General features: G+C 39.0%; 1 protein-coding gene and 1 long non-coding RNA gene across 4 annotated transcripts in view; one reads left to right on the top strand and one right to left on the bottom strand.

Annotated features, from left to right (window-relative positions):
- LOC138145362 (uncharacterized) overlaps positions 1-5,492 on the top strand; it is a 16,022-nt gene extending 10,530 nt beyond the window's left edge. Inside the window, exons 2-3 of the long non-coding RNA XR_011164199.1 lie at positions 2,108-2,274; positions 4,755-5,492. This is a non-coding gene — a long non-coding RNA (uncharacterized lncRNA). The remainder of the gene's footprint in view (positions 1-2,107; positions 2,275-4,754) is intronic.
- Positions 1-18,049, bottom strand: part of FILIP1 (filamin A interacting protein 1) — a 265,398-nt gene that overhangs the window by 115,874 nt on the left and 131,475 nt on the right. The window lies entirely within an intron of this gene.

The following is an 18,049-nucleotide window of genomic DNA, read 5'->3' as shown; positions in this document are numbered from 1 at the left end:
ATATATCACTAGTATTTAATGCCACCTAGATGGCGTAGTGGAGAGAATCCTAGTCAGAATCAGAGGGACAAATTCAAATCCTTCCTCATTCATGTGATTTCGGACAACCTACTTAATCTCTCAGCCTCAGCTTCCTCATCTGTAACATGAAATTAGTAATAGCATCTATGTCACATGATCATTGTGGAGATTAAATGAGATAAGGTGCTTTTCAGACCTTAATATTAGCTACTACGTATTATTGTTGTTGTTAGTGGAATTTTTTTTTAGCAGAATTGTTAAACATGAATGCATAGTTAAAATTCTGGAGCAAAGTTTGTAAATATTTTCTTGTCAATAATCTATGAAATCTACTTTTGGTGGATGGCAAACCATCTTAATCATAATATAGGCAATTCTCTCTACTAATGTGTATCAGCAACTTCTAGTCTTAGTAAATTGCCTATAGGACTAAGAGATTGTCTTATTCGTTCACTTACATCCACAAGTTCCTTCATAAAGAAGGGGAATGTCTAGAGTCATATCCCTAATTTTATAAGTGAGAAAGTGAAATATGAGAAGATCATAGGGTCTTATGGCTAGAGGGCATCTGGGAGATCATAGAATCCAAACCTCTCATTTTACAAGCAAGGAAAGAGGTTCAAAGAGCTAAAAGTAGATCACAAACCTTTAAAGGAGATCACATGTTAATAGCCATCTCTATTAAATTGTGACTTTAGGCAAGTTACATTTGACTAAAACCTGTATCTGGTGACTAACCTTCTGGTGGCAAGTGTCTCTAAACTGAGCTAAGCTAGTACTCAAATGACAGGCATCATCTGCCTTTGAATCCCACTCTGGTATGTAATCTGCCAGAGAAAAGCTTTCAAAAGCCTAGGGTCATCTCCACACCATGTTGTGGTATTGGAATAAGGGTGAGTGTGTGATTTGTAAGATGTGGTTGAGCATGACAGATAAGAGAAGGACCTAGAATGAAAACCGGGCAGGGAGAAGCTGGGTGATATTTTCTAGGAGGAGTCTGTCATCATGCAATGCCACATATGGCATTGCTACCATCTGGTCTAAATACCATATGGGGCATTACTTGAAGATCTCACCATAATGGTGCCAGTATTGGGGGAGCATTCTCATCCTTCATGACTCTCCCCCTACCAGACCCACCCCACACAAAATGTGCTTCCTCCTTTAGTGCTTTAAGGAACCCAGACTAAGGACTCCCACCAGCCAAGACCACTTGCCAACCTGAGGCTGCCATGGAGGCTGCCCCAACACAGATCAGTGAATTATTTCTTGCAACAAGCTTTGAAGTGGATAAAATATTCACAAGCAAACATCTGTCTGCTATTTCCTGTCCTTGCAGTTATGTTCAGCTTTTTTTGCCAGAGAATTCTATGGATGATGTCACTTTTCTCTGAAGAGAACAGGCCATCAGAGCTTTTCACTGACATAATTAATTATCTCTAAGCTGGGCCAGGGCCAGAAAATTCCCATGGTACAGCCTCCACAAACATTAACTCTACTTGAGCTTGGTGTTCTCAAACTTTTTTAAAGGGACAGGATCCCATTTCTCGTTGGTTGGAGATTTGCTCAGTGTTAACAAGTCCTGCAGAGGGAATTGCGGCATAGTTAGTTATGATTTCATGAAGAAGAGCTTTGGCAAATTGAGCAGCAAACTTGAAAGGTCAACTACAGATCGTGTATACAAATCAAAGCTTGTTGGGCTTGGTCTTAAGCGCTAGAGGAATGCAATATGATTGCTAAACATTCTTTTTAAAGGGGATTGCAAACATGAAGCTTGAGCAAGATCTCAGCAAAAAGCCAATCACATTCAACTACTAAATACCTAATCCCGAAAATGTTGAAGGGTATCGGTTTGTGAGTCATCAAAGATCCATATTTGTAAGGTCTATGTTTGAATAACAAAAAAGAAACAAAGAAAGAAATGACCAGAATTATGATCCACATGTGTTCTGAAAACTGATTCCTATGTTATGATCATTTAAAAAAAGATAGTCCAGAAATACTCTGCTTTAGGAGTGCCTCACCTCTCTTGTGACAGATTGGCTGTCTCTACTTAGATGGATACTTTTCCTTTTCTCTTGTGTAGCACTTCCTCCATTTCCTGGTATCTTTGGTTCCTGGAATATCCCAAGTGTAATGGCGTCTGGCCAATGAGGGTTCCATACTCAGAGCAGGCAGAGAAGACTCTCTGCCTGTTGCTTGTCCACATGGGACCTTGGGGAACATCCTCCCAGAAAAGGGAGCTGGTAGCAGGTATGTTTGCTCTGAGCACTGGGCCCTCTTTGGCCACACATTCTTTCCCACCATGTACTAGAAACTTCCACCTGCTAAACAGTTTTAATAATTATTTACTCCTAGTTTTCAGAAGAAGAAATCAAAACTATCTATAGTCATATGAAAAAATGTTCTAAATCATTATTGATTAGTGAAATGCAAATTAAAACAACTCTGAAATATAACTTTACACCTATCAAATTGGCTGACATGACAGAAAAGGAAAATAACAAATGTTGAAGGAGATATGAAAAAAATGAGACATTAATGCACTGTTGGTGAAGCTGTGAACTAGTCTAACCATTTGGGAGAACAATTTGTAATTGTGCTCAAAGGGCCATAAAACTGTGCATACTCTTTTACCCAGCAATAACACTACTAGATCTATATACCAAAGAGATCAAGGAAAAGGGAAAAGGACCTATCTATACAAAAATATTTAGTGTAGTTCTTTTTGTAGTGGCAAAGAATTAGAAATCAAAGGGATGTCCACCAATTAGGGAATGAATGGCTAACCAAGTTGTGATATATGATTATAATGAAATACTATTGTGCTTAAAAAAAATGATGAGCAGGATCATTTCAGAAAATCCTGGGAAGACTTTTATGAACTGATACAAAGTGAAATGAACAGAACCAGGAGAACATTGTAAATAGTAATAGCAATATTGTCAGGATAATCAACTGTAAAAGACTGATCTACTCTGATCAAGACTGTGATTGAAGACAGTTCCAAAGGAACTATGATGAAAAATGCTATTCACCTTCAGAGACAGAACTGATGAACTCTGAATGCAGATTGAAGCATAATTTTTTTTAATTTTATTTTTCTTGGGGTTTTTTTGGTCTGCATTTTCTTTTTTCATATGGCTAATATGGAAATATGTTTTGCATTACTTCATGTGTATAACTGAAATCAAATTTCTTGCCTTCTCAAAGAGGAGAGTTGAGGCAGGAGAGAGAGAGAGAATTTGGAGCTCAAAATTTTAAAAAAATGATCATTAAAAAACTTTACATGCAATTGGGAAATATTTAACAATGCACACACACTATATAAAGATCTTAGCAAGTGTCAGCATTGGAAAAAAAATTGAGTCTTTCTTTTATTCAGAGAATGACTCACTGTAGCCAAAAGGATCCAAAACATCACCTTCTATATGAAACCTTTCCTAACTCCCCTCCCCACACCTGTTAGTACCCCAGATCACATTATATACCTATATAATGATCATACATTTAAAATCATTTTGTCAAACCCTCTCATTTTGCAAATGAAGAAACTATAACCCATTCTACTGACTTGCCCAGGGTCAATAGATGGCAGTGTAAAGTCAAGCATGAGCAGCTTTCCAGTGGACTGCTGCTGTGAACAGCTTCAAGTTTCTGATTACACAGTATAGTGAACTCTCTATTTATTCAGCAGTATATTAAGGCAAAACATTCACAGAAATCAAAGTATAGCATTCACAATATTATGACATAACAACTTATCACTAAAATGGCCACATAGTTTTCACCAAAGTAGCCACATAGTTTTAAAAAAAAAAGTACATTCATTTAGTAACTCAATCATTTAGTAAGTCCTTAATTCAATCATCCTTAAGGAGGCAAGCCTCCTCAATGAAAACAAAGTACAAAGGTCAAGGTTCTCCACCCCTAGGTAACAGTAAATCATAATCTTCTCAGTCAGCATCAGGTACCCAAGAAGAGATCTTTTCATCTTGATTTGAGGCTGTCTCTCAGCTTCCATGGTTCCTCATCCATGGTCCCAGCTTCTGCCTGAATCTACACAATTGTCACCTGGGTTCAAAGGCAGGCAGCTCCCAGTTCCTTGTCCAGCTCCTTGTCCAGTTCTTCATCCAGTTCCCATTCCAAACTGAAGTTCACAGTGTCCAGTCTACCTAAAGTCCTTCACTATTCCTGTTTCTGGGGAGACAAAGCTTAACAGAGCCACACTAATATTCATTCACATTGCTGACATCATCATCAATTCACTATCTGCCTGTGAAATCAACACAGACCCACAAACAAGGTCCAAGAGGTCAACACAAATCATCAACACAGAAATCAATGCAGACCCACAAACAAGGTCCAAGAGGTCAACACAAATCATCAACACAGAAATCAATGCAGACCCACAAACAAGGTCCAAGAGGCAAACTTAAGAGTGCCCGAATATCACAAATTTTCTCCTCTACCACAAGAGCTCCCTTCTTAGTTCTGCTCTCTTCAGCCTGGGCCTTTCCTTATATATGGCCATTAGCTCTTCCCCTTTCCATTGCAGGAGTTCACAAGTTCTAGGGTTCAGAAGTTGTAGGATTCATTGGATCTTAATACTTGATACAATCATGAACTGAAACAAGGTATTAAATATTTCTATGTTAATTAAATAGCTGAAACAAGGTGTTAATTCAATAGCTGAAACAGGGTGTTAACTACTTCTTTGCTTACTCTTACAGGCAGTCAGGATTTGAACTCAGGCACTCAGACTCCAGATCGAGTCTTCTTTCCACTCACCATACCAGAATGCCTCCATGTAGACTTCTCTGATAAAATGTAAGAGTAGATGTTGTTTCACCTCTGTCTTTGTGTTCCCAGACCTTAGCAGAGTGTGGATCACATTAAAATATATGTCTGTTGGTTGGAACACTGAGAGATAATGGGAAAATATAGCACTCTGATTTTGAATCTTGTAAAGTTCAATATGAATAAATGAATTTAGAAACATGTAATTTTTAAGACCAAGTGTCTCAATCTTATATAATGATAACTATTTGAAATCTTGAACCATCCCTAACATTTTAGGTTTGTTCCTCCCACAAATTCACCATATGGTTCACTATATATGGTTGGTCATTTTTGCCTGATACCTAAAAGGCACAGAACTAAGAATTAGAATAACTTTATTTCCATTTGGACATCAAGTAAGGGTTTGAAGATGAAAGATCGGCATGCTATTACTATTGCAGGAAACCTGTAGGAAACTTAAACACAGCACAGCTCATGTAGATAAAGGTCTTGATTCAATCTGCAGTCCTTTCTATGAATGCTGTATTTTTTTCTGAATACAGTCCATTGACAGGTGGAGTCTTTAGCTGTTCAGTCGTGCCCAAGTCTTCATGATCCCATTTGGGGGTTTTCATGGCAAAAATATTGGAGCGGTTTGCAATTTCCTTCTCCCACTCATTTTCTAGATGAGGAAACTAAGGCAAACAGGGTTGAGTGACTTGCCCAAGGGTCACATACCTAGTAAGTGCCTGAGGCCACATTTGAACTCAGGAAGAGAAGTCTTACTGATTCCAAGCCACTGACAGTGTTCATTTACTTTGCTAAGTAGCTGCCCAGGAATGTGTAAGCATATAGGACAAAGAGGCTGTTTGTAGCATCCTGAATACAAATGAGAATTGAGAAAAAGAGAGACAGAGAGACAGAGAGAGAGAGAGAGAGAGAGAGAGAGATCAATATGTAAAGGCACAGATATATATCTTCATTTTTCTTTTCCTGTAGGGTCTTCTAGATTCTAGAGGAACATTTCCCATGAAAAGCGTACTTATCTGGAGTTCATCAAAGGAATATGAGTCTTGCTGACATTAGGAACCTTAGAAAGCCAGACATTCTGTAGCAAACATTTCACTATCCATCTGCAGATGACACAAATTATTATCAAGCAGTGTGGGCTCAGTGTGTTGGGGAAAGGGGACAGGAAGAGGGCTTCATACATCAGGCTTGGATTAAGGAACAAAGTGCTAGGAACTTCCCTCTTCACAAGTTTTTGCTTCATTTCATCATAATTTTCTATTACCAGATGTTTGTCTCCTAAGACTGAACATTCTGTCTTCCCCTGCTTAAGGATGAGAATGGGTGGGTGGATGGGGGAGTGAATAAAGAGAGATAGGATAAATTTATTTGTACACCAAAACTTGTTCATTTACAATACAGGAAAAGAGAAAAGATTTACTTTTAGTTAAGTCTTTGGCTCAGTTAACTTCTTTATTTTTGAATCAAAGAATGTTAGGGCATCTATTCAATTGAAGGGCAGTTTCTTTGAATGCTACATTATTTGGAATAAATCAATATAAGATTAATGGAGCCTTACTGTAATTAAGAGTCAGAGGCTGGGAATAGAGAAAACAATTCTATTTTGAACTGTACTACAGTCTCATTGTCACTATGATAAATATTCTAGAGAGAAGGATGTCTTACTTTGCTTATTTATAAAATGGAAATAATAATTACACTCTTATAGAGTAAGTTGTCTTTAGATTAATAGTAGTAGAGGTTTAAAAAAATTAACTTTTGTTTGCTACCAGGATCATATGTAACAAAATGTAAGAAAGAATTAGAATAAACTTATGCAATATTATATATGGACCCAAACCTATTACAAGGGTCCCCCCCTTTTGCTAGCAGTTAAGTAGAACTTTATGTGCTTTATAGGATGTGTCCCAAAAGTCTTAATGCAATTTAAAGCTTTTATAACTAAGACTTTGGAGACACCTTAAACATGTCAACTCATTTGATCTTCACAGCATCCATGTATTTTCCTGTCAGTAAGAATGACAGGTATTAGTTAGTCCCATTTTACAACTGATACTCAGGAAAGTTAGATGACTTGTTTATGTCCAAAAAACTAGTGTCAAAGGGAGGATTTGAATCCTGATCTGGCATGCAGCTAATTCCACTCACTACATTTGATTCTTGTGTGCTCTGACTATGAACTACTTTATTCTTTGCTTCTTAATTTACTTACCTACCACAAGCAGAAATACAGAGATATATTCTAAAATAGGCAGAATATTTAGCCAAAGACTTTAAGTAGCTAGACAAACGGCGTCTTTTTTATTGTGTAATGGATTGTAGGCACAATTACCCACCAACTAGATATTTATTGAGCAAAGTCTGCCCTTGGAAAAATTACAAAAGCATCTCATTAACTGGAGAAAAGCAATTACTCTCTTCTAGCGCTTGTTCGTTACTGTTTTCTAGGGCTTCTCCCTCCACTCCCAGGCAGGGCCAGAAGAACCCAGCCTCCCCTTCTTGCACCTTTCCCACCTTCCTTCCCTTACATTTCATGTGCCCTTTTCTGTAACTTTGTCTTCTCCCTCCTTCCTCGACATTAAATTCTCCTCCCAAGCAAATAGTATGGCATTAGTCACAGGATCAGGCAGTCATAGATTTAGAGTTTGGAGGGATCTGGGAGGTCAGCTAGTACAATCCCCTCATTTTATAGATGTGGAAACTGAGGTTCAGAGAGGTAAATATCTTTCTTCAAGTCAGATAGACTTTTATAGCATACCTGGGATGTTGTCCATTTGTAACTTCTCTTGGGAGTATTTGTTTCAGAATGAAATACTTTGTCCTTTCTTAAACTTTAGCCTGGGTAGGTGTGTGAATATTATTAACCAGCAGTTCAGTCTAACCAGTTCCCTGAAAACCTGCTACATTTGTATTGGCAACTCCTAAAATTGTCTCTAATAAAATGTCTCCATATCTCTACTTCTAAGAAAACGTGCAGAGAAAATTTAATTGAGAAAAAAATTTAATATAAGAAAAAGCTATATAAGCAAACTTAGGAGTATTTTCTACAGTTTGAATATGGTTTTTAGTTGCACAGATGTCAGGTTTTAAATTCACTTTATCAGTGGTCAGGGCAGGGGAAAGAAGCCAAGGAAGAAATTCAGCTTCTATTGGCCATCTTTCATGTCACTAATGACAAAACATATCCTGTTCTTTCCATTTTAGAATCCAAACGAATCATGAAATTCAAGGTCAGAGGAGAGGGCAACAAACCCCACAACACTATCCAGCTTACTGAAAAATCCTACCCACCCCGACCACCAACTCACTGCTTAGAGTTTCTAATACAAGGAGAGATGGAAAGGGAGGGGAGGGGAGGGAGGAAAAGGGAGGGGAGAGGAAGGGAGGAAAGAGAGCTCTAAGTAGTAGGGCAATACAGGGCCCATGCATGGGAGGGACTTGTACCAGCTTGGAAGTGAGCTAGTGGAATTTAAACCTGCAATAAAGGGCAGTGGAGAGACTATGGAGGATCTTGGTTCAAATCCTGGCTTATTCAATCTTGGGGCAAATTTCTTATCCTCTCTGACTCTCGGTTTTTTCACCTGCAAAATGAGAGAGTTAGATTTTTGATGTCCCTTCCAACTATAAATCTATGATCCTCTCAGCCTCAAAACCTATGAGCCTCTGAGCTCCCTCATAAGCCCCGAATATTGCCAAGGCAGCTTAATAAGAGCTTGCATGGAACTTTCTTAGAAGCAACAAACAGTGGTTTTCCAGGTCCTAGAGAAACATGATTTCAGTTTGCCCAGGAAATAATTGCCAAAATAAAATCAGCACTTTTTTTTAAAAAGGGCAATACTGTCCTTTTTCTTTCTGCTCCCCAAACTAGGTCTCCCTATCTTGCCTAAGGGAAAGGGAAGAGGAAGGGAATAAATATTTATATAGCACATGCCAGGCACAGTGCTAAGCACTTTACATATATTATCTCATTTAATACTGACAACAATCCTTCAAGGCAAGTACTCTTATCCCAATTTTCAGTTGAGGAAACTGAGGCAGAGGTTAAGTGACTTGCTCAGGGTCACACAGCTAGTCATCCTAGTCCAAAACTACAGCAATAACTTATGGGTCCCTACTACTACTGGCATTGAAGCTTTGACCTGTTATATTTCTGGCCTGAGCTAGTCCACTCCTTAGACTTTTGGTGACTCCTCATACAGTAGGGATGGGAGAAAGAGGGTGGCTTGCCGGGGCAGGGGGGGGGGGGAAGGCGGTGCTGTGAGCCTCACCATATTGATACCAAATTTAATGACCAATCCACTTTAGTCCTATTGCAAATCAGAACTCCTAAACTCAAGTGATCTGCCAGCCTCAGTTTACCTAATAGCAAGAACTACAGGTATACACCAGCATAACTAGCTATGGTACTTTAAAAAACATTAATAAAGAGATTTAAAAATTGATTTCTAGGGTTTATTGGTCCTCTCCTTCCCCCTTTTTACGTGCAGAAAGTACACTTGCTTTGTATTTTGTTTTTTAACTAAGGCATGCAATTGAATCTATGTACTCTAAAGATTTTGAACAAATGTGATATTTTGTTTGTTTTCTATTCATACAGCTTTCATATATAGTTGTTTCTATTTCAGTAAATCCATAAACATTATTATGAGCCAGGCATTGTGGGATGCACTGGAATACCAACAGGAAAAAAAAGTAGTTCTTGCCCTCAAGGAGCTAATATCTTACTGGGGAGAAAGGGGTGGAGAGGGTTGTAATGGCAAGCACAGAAATAGTTCATACCTTGTTTCAGTCTGTTAAGAAACAGAATGTGTGAACTCCACAACTTATGAACACCTGGGGAGGAGCTAATGACTATAAAGGAAAGCCCCAGGGCTAGAGACAGGAAGAGCTGAAAAGAAGACTCTTGTGGTGGCAGAGTCAAGAAGGAGAAAACTTGTGGTATCATGGCACTCTGTTGGTTTGTTGTTTTGTGTTTGTTTATGATACTTTGTACAGAAGCCCTGGGACCTTACTGGAAGTCCTAAAAGAGGACTTTCTGGTTGCATGTGTACAAAAGTCCTGGAGGAGGGCTTTTGAGGTCCTGGGACTTTATTGATGATTTCTGCTGATCTCTTGGACCTTGTTTGTGGGTCTGGGTTGATTTCTATGTTGATGATTTGTGTTGAGTTCTCAGACCTTGTTGATGGGTCTGAGTTGATTTCACAGGCAGATAGTGAATTGATGATGGAAATGTGCATGAATATTATTGTGCCTCTGTTAAGCTTTGTCCTCCCAGAAACAGGAACTGTGAAGGACTTGAGGTGGACTAGACACTGTGAGCTTCAATATGGAATGGGACCTGAACAAGGAGCTGGACAAGGAACTGGGAGCTGCCTGCCTTTGAATCCAGGTGACAGCTAGAGCTGGGACCATGTAATGGGAATGTAAATTTTTAAGATCTTCCCTGCCCCTAGGCTAAAGTGCACCTGGAGCCTGGGGTGGGAGGCTTGTTTTTCAGTAGACACTTCTTGATTAGCCAGTGAGTCAATAAGGTTGTTACATTCTCTGAGCCAGGAGAAGGCTATATAAGCCCTGATGTGTAGCTTTGTTTTAGGGCTCACTTTGAGAAGTGTTCTGTGATTTGATCTGGATTCTGGGAAGCCGTTGTTGAGAGCCCCCAGGCTTTGAAAAACCCAGATGTTGTTTGGTATGGATGTAATGGTTGGACAGTTTGGAAATCTGTCTACTTGATCTGTTTTTGTCTTGATAATTCTGTCTGTATACTTTGAAGTTCGGGGTGCTGACCTTTTCCCCCTGAAGTAGGTGAATGATACATATCTGACTGATTAAAGTAAGCTTGTTAACCCATTTTGAGTTGCTTTCCTTTAACAAAGCAGATCCAAGAACCTGTGTGAGCAGCCACCCTGGGGATGCTGGGGTGCTTGCTGCTACAGACCATGGAAGAGGAACCATGGAAACTGAGAGCCAGGCTCAAGTCAAGCTGAAAGAAGATTTTACTTGAATATTGTGTACTGACTGAGAAGACTGTGATTTACTTGTGACCAAGGGGTGGATGGTCTGTGTATTTTCTACTACCCCTTAAGAGGGTATTGAGTAGTGACTGATGATTGAATAGTGACTGATGACTGAATACTGACTGATTTGTAACTTAGTGTGCCCCATGAGTGGAGAACTTTGACAATTGTATTTTGTGACCCTTAATGAGGCAAGCCTCCTTAAAGATGATTGAATGATTGAGTTACTAAATGACTGGACTTTGTTGAAAACTATTGTCACCACTTTGGTGAAAACTATGTGGCCATTTTAATGATAAGTCATTGTGAATACTGTATTTTGATTTTCAGTGATAAGTTGTAACATTGTGAATGCTGTACCTTGATTCTCTGTGAATGTTTTGCTCTGGTTTGTTATTGAATGAATAGAGTGTTCACTATACTATGTAATCAGAATCTTGAAAGCTGTTCACAGCAGGAGTCCTCTGGAAAGCTGCTCATGCATGGAAGGCATGGAAGACAGCCTGTACCAAAGCACAGGGGTAGAAGATGGAATGTTATACTTGGGAACCACTGGTAGGCCATTTTTATTGGAATAGATTGTATGAGAGGAAATAATATGTAATAGGCTTAGAAAGACGGAAAAGAGGCAGATTATAAAGGGCTTTCAGTGACAAACAGAGAAGTTTGCATTTTATCCTAAAGGTAAAAGGGAGCCACAGAAGCTTCTTGGGGAGGATCACAACTGTGCTTTCGGAAAATCAGTTCAGTAGAAGTGTATGGGTGTTCAGGGAGGGCTAGCACTTCTGGTGTGAGGGCTGACTGAGTCCTTTTCAGGTTGCTCATCCATGTTTGGTGTCCACCTATCCCCCAACTCTCACCTATGACTACAAGAAGCTATAAAACTGTCTCAGCAGATGGACTGAATCAGGCTAAGAGTAACTGATGGCTGAGAGAGAGGGGTGTCTACCTCAAGCATTAGAAGTCTTTCCCTGGCAGAATGGGTGAATGAGAACAATCCTGTTTCAATGGCCATGACAGTGGCTGAAAATAGGCCAGGTGCTTTGAAGGCCTTAGAGCTTGGGCAGACATCAAAGATGCAAAGTCATCCACTCCATACCAAGCCCTGGCCAGTCCTGATTCTTGTCCTGCCATTGGACTTTGATGACTCTGGAAGAGAGACTGAGGCTAACAGCTTTTCACAACTCTGCCTCACTTAAATCCAATTCACATGCAAGTCAAGACATCACCTCATGATACCACAAGTCCTCTTCAAAAATGAAAGATGAACAACAGCAATGAATGATTGATTGATTGAAGAAGAGAGGAAGTTTATTGAAATATATTATGAAACTGATTTGAAAGAAAAGGTACTAAGTTTTCAACAGGTAGAGTGGAAAGGGCACTAGATCTGGAGTCATAGGACCTAGGTTCAAATTCTGCCTCTGAGCTTACTACCGGTATAATCTTGGACAAGTTGTAACCTCTCTTTGCTTCAATTGCCTCATATCTAAAATGAAGATAATAATAGCTTATACCTCCCATGCTTGTTGTGAAGGTCATGAGATAACATGTAAAGTTCTACATAAACATATGAATAGCTATATGAATATATATTGTATATATAAATACTGGTTTTCATTATCATTATTTATGAATATTATTTGTGAGAATGGTTATGATGTCACTTAATCTCCAGGCATCAGTTTCCTTACCTATAAAATTAAAGGGTTAAATTAGATGATTTCTCAGCTTCCTTCCAACTCTAAATATCTGATCTAAGATATAGTATATCAAGGTTAGCTGTGGGGAAGGTCTATGTTGATTATATTCACTAATTTGGGGACACATTACTTTTGAGTGCCATTATCTCATCAAGTAAGTCATGAGGAAGAGAAGCTGTTTCCAGTACAAGCCCTTCTGTATGGTTAAGACAATACTTGAAGGCTTATTCCATCACCTGCAATCGTTTGCTCAGAGTGTGAACTCTTGATGAATGTGAATTAGCTCTCTTCAGTTATTAGAGATGTTGTTCTCATGATCAAGTGATGTCTCCATTTTTAAAAAAAGTCTCAACCCCTGATGTCATTATTAGGTTGGAAGTCCCTCCACCACTCTAAATCAACAACTGTTTTGCAATTTATAGTCTTAAATGGGTGCCTAAAACACTAAGAGGTTAAGTGATTTTTCCCAGGTCAACAGTCAGTATATAAAGGAGGTACTTACTTAAATATAGATTTTTCTGGTTTTAAGATGGAATTTCTATCCACTGTGCTATCCTGTCTCTTCTATGTTTATGACGGGCAGCTCTGGGGTGCAGTGGTAGGATGGGTGCCTCTGGATGCAGTGGATAGTACATCCTTTAAACCATTTTTGATGCCTATACTTTATACTTATTTTAAAAGTTTCCAGCAAAATATTTTGCATATGCCTAATGGTAATAAATCTTCATGGTTTTGGTTGTGGATTTGATTTTTGGAAGTAGCTAAAAGTCATCTGGATCTTCTACTTCCTTACCGCCTACTCATGCCTCAACTCTCAATAATCTTTTTTATAGCAACCATTCTACTGAAACTGCTCTCTCTAAGGTTAGTAATGACATTCTAATTGTTGCACCCAAAGGCAACTTCTTGGTACTTCTTCTTGACCTTTCCATAGCTTTGGCACCGATGACCACTTTTAGTTTCTTAATACTGTCTCCTACTATGCTTATTATGGAATGCTGTTTTCCAGGCTCTTCTATATCTCTGACTAATCCTCTTAGTTCTCTTTGCTGATCCTATTTCCTTCTTTGACCTTCTAAGTTGAGATTTCCCTGAAGGTTATGTCTTCAAATATCTTGTATTATGTTTTATATTCACTCTCTTAGCACTCTCATCTGATTCATATGCTACAGTTACAGTCTCTATAAGCTCTATCTATGCAGATATATTGCAAATCCTCATGGGATCATACATATAGAGCTAGAAGGGACCTCAAAAAGCATTTAGTTCAACACCTTAACATAGGAATTAAGTAAGGCCCAAAGAGAGCTTAAATGATTTGATCAAGGTCATAAAGGTAATAAACATCAGAGGCAAAATTTGAGCCCAGGTATGAATTCCAGAGTGAGCACTCTATACCTATATATAGATATAGATATACATATATATATACATATATATATATATATATACCTATCTCTCTCTCTCATCTTTCTTTCTTTTTTACATTTTGGAGGGGGAAGGCAGGGCAGCTGGGGTTAAGTGACTTTCCCAAGGTCACACAGTTAGTAAGTATTAAATGTCTGACTCCAGGTCCTCCTGACTCCAGGGCCGATGCTCTATTCACTGTGCCACCTAGCTGCCCCATCTATCTTTCTATATGTGTATATATATATAGATAATGACAGATACAGATATATACCTGTATGTATACTGCCTCCATTTCCAACTCTGACCTCTCCCTGAACCTCTCCTTCTGAACCCTCTCCTTCTGAAACTCCAACTATTATTTCAAACTTAACAATTTTTTACAGTACTGAACCTATCACCTCTATAAAACCTGCCCCTCCTCTTGACTTTCCTACTGCTATGGTATTGCCATTTTCACCTAGTCTTAAACCTTTTCATCTTCTTTTGCTCCTTTCCTTATCCAAGTTACAAATCCAAATGATATCATAACTTTGAAATATTTCTTGCATTGATGCAAACAAAAACAGAAGTGTCTTGTGGATCTGTCCATGGCCCAGTTCTGGTCAAGTTTTTTTTTTCAGAGGCTTAAATGAAGATATAAGTGGTATGTTTATCAAATTTTCTGATGACAATTAGGAAGAAGGGATCTGGTTGTTGTCTTTCATTCTCAAAGAGGTCCACAATGACATCACTACAGTAGAGTCCAGTTTCAGCGTGTCCAATCACATCCACTGTGATTGATCAGACCAATACAAGTTTGGAATGTTCTGCGACAGGTCAGGCAAAAATAGTCCATGGGAACATGTGGGGTAGATTCTCTAAATTTGTGCATCTTGTGTTTCTTTTGAGCTATTTCACTTCTGCTTTGCTCATAGAACATAGCACCTTCTCTGATGTGGTTATGCCATGCTAAGTGATCCTGTGCCAATTACTCCCATGTCACACAATTGATCCCAAAGATTTTAAGCAAGACCTTAATATTTTCCTTGTATCATTTCTTCTGACCACCATGTGAATGTTTGTCCTATGTGAGTTCTTCATAAAATAGTCTTTTGGGCAAGCATACATTTTGCATTGGAACAACACGGCCAACTTATCAGAGATGCACTCTCTGAAGTAGAGTTTGAATGCTTGGCAGTTTAGTTCAAGAAAGAAGATGGTGAATGACAGAATCAGGACCAAAAGGTCTCCAAAGTCTCAAACAGTGTGTTTACTCTAACAAGTTGAAATTTAAAAGTCCATCTCCAATAAATCTTTACTCTGGTACCTTGTCATGTCACTGACCATTGAGGGATGATTTTTTTTCAGCACAACCACTCAAAAAGACCATCTACTAAGGCATGGAAGTTTTTACATATTGATAGAAATTCACTTCCAAGATTCTCCGGAGACTGGGATGCAAATTAATCTGAGCAAACATCAAGAGTAACCAGAGAAGACAAGGTTAGTGCCTTCTACCCACCTGACTTGCGTTACTACCTTTATTGTGTATATCTGTCAGCAGCAAAAAGTGAAATAAAACAAAACCTCAGTTTGATGTTGTATGTTGGTCAATACAAAACCTGCTTCTCTTCATTTAATGAGGCTGATACTTTATTTCTACACTACAGTGCGTACTCAGTGCTAAATCCATAGCAGATTCCCAAAAGGATACTAGTAGATCAATTGCTGTAGAATAAATAAATTCAAATTTTATTCTGGTAAATACATAATAATGACCTTTAAAAAACCCACAGTTTGTTGTGAGGTGGGTGATATAAGCAGTCTCATGCCATTGAGTCAACTTGTAAGTACTTTCACTTTTGTAGTGAAGGGTGGATTCTTTTCTTACAATGACCCATCTTGTCTCAAGGGCAAGACAGCAAGAGAGACATCGACAGAGCAAGCCTGTACCACCTTTGATTCTATCGTTTCAAACGTGGACAGAAAGAAAGAACAGGTTTCCCAGCTGTCAATGCTCATTCTCAGCTCCAGAGTTTATTTATAATGGTTGGTGTTTATCTGGTGCTTTAAGGTTTGCAAAGCATTTTCTTCATAACAACCCAGTGAAGTAGGCAACAGCAAATTATTGTCATCTCAATTTTCCAGAGAGGGAAACTGAGACTCTAAGACATTTAAATGATGCCCCAAATCACAGCTAGTAAAAGTGGGAGATACAATTTATTCATTTGCTAGTACTGAAATTTGAGAACTAGAGGGAACCAGGCAAAAAGCATTTCCAGCAATTATTCCTTTATAGTGTCAGTGTTAGCTGCAGCATTTAGCAAGAAGGAAAGGCCATTGTCAGTTTAGTGGATTGTTTTTAATACAATCTGTGATTTTGTTACTATAGGAATTCCTGATAAGAAAATTTTCTTGAACCAATACAGATCTGCTAACAACAGCCTACTCTGCCTCACTGAAAAGGTAAGAGACTTTTTCAGGGTCCAAAAGCCAGTATGCAGTAGAGGCAAATTTGAACACAAGTCTCCTCAAAGTGAAGGCCATTTGTCTAACCATTATATCATGCTTCCTGTCCTGGTTACTCATTACTGATGTATAATTAGGCTAACCACACTCTGATGGCTTTAAATTGTTTGCATTGTTCACTGATCAATAGTCAGACCTCCAGAGTTGGGAAAGGCAAGTCTGCATTGTCTAAGTTCCTGGGAAGTGTCCCAGTGGAAACTTTCCCAGCAAAGTCTTTGTGTGTTTTCTTTGCTTGGGAAGCAATGTGTGTCTCTGTGTTTTACCTTTCCTAAGTGCCTTGGTTCCTATGGTGATGTTTAGTATCCTCATCCCTAGAGGACAAAGTGGAAGAGAGATCAATTTCCTGGTAAGGGTTTTGTCTAGGATAATGATTTTCAATCCTTTTTGCTCATGCCACAATATTACTCTTTGTCATGAGAAATGGATATAGTAGGCTTAGGAATGGATAGGGGAGTGTCATAAATGTGATTTGAGGCATACCTAACCAGAAATCATGGGGCAGCTAAGTGATGCAGTGCATATAGTCCCAAACCTGGAATCAGGAAGATCCAAGTTTAAATTTGGCCTCGGACACTTACTAGTTGTGTGACCCTGAGCAAGTCACTTAACCCTTTTTGCCTCAGTGTCTTCATCCATAAAATGAGCTGGAAGAGGATATGGCAAACCATACCAGTATCTTGGTCAAGAAAATCCCAAATGGGGTCATGAAAAGTCAGACGCGACTGAAAAACAACTGAAGAACAATAACCAGAAATCAGGTTCCACTCTCTAAGAACCACTGGTCTAGAATGAAAAGGATATTCTAAAATAGTTTAGGCTAATAACCTAGCTCTTTAAAGGTTAGATTGAGATTGTGTCCCATTCCCTCAGCGTGGGTTTGAGACCCCCTGACTCCTAATCCCAACTTGCTTCCACTATACCACATTTCCTTTCTTAGAACCCACAATGAGCTGAGGGAAACAAATGAAAGATCAGGGCTACATTGTGTAGCAGCAAGTACCCCAGCATCCCCAGGGTGGCTGCTCACACAGGTTCTTGGATCTGCTTTGATAAAGGAAAGCAACCCAAAATGGGTTAACAAGCTTACTTTAATCAGTCAAATATGTGTCGTTTACCTAGTTCAGGGGAAAAAGGTCAGCACCCCGAAGTTCAGAATACACAGACAGAATTATCAAGACAGAAACAGATCAAGTAGACAGATTTCCAAACTGTCCAACCATTACATCCATACCAAACAACATCTGGGTTTTAAAGCCGGGGGGCTCTGGACAATGGCTTCCCAGAATCCAGATCAAATCACAGAACACTTCTCAAAGTGAGCCCCAAAACAAAGCTACACATCAGGGTTTATATAGCCTTCTCCTGGCTCAGAGAATGTAACAACCTTATTGACTCACTGGCCAATCAAGAAGTGTCTACTGAAAAACAAGCCTCCCACCCCAGGCTCCAGGTGCACTTTAGTCTAGGGGCAGGGAAGATCTTTAAATTTGCGTTTCCATTACACATTGCACTATGTTTAGAGATGACTTTGTTTCAGTTAGGAAAAGATACTGTTTTAGATATCACATCTAAATCCTCAGA

The sequence above is a fragment of the Petaurus breviceps genome, unplaced genomic scaffold, assembly GCF_028583685.1.
Source record: "Petaurus breviceps papuanus isolate PSGF00001 unplaced genomic scaffold, PetGlider_PUasm1.0 90734, whole genome shotgun sequence".
Classification (NCBI taxonomy): domain Eukaryota; kingdom Metazoa; phylum Chordata; class Mammalia; order Diprotodontia; family Petauridae; genus Petaurus; species Petaurus breviceps.
Note: the sequence above shows the minus strand (reverse complement) of the source record. Positions and strands in the feature narration are given on the sequence as shown.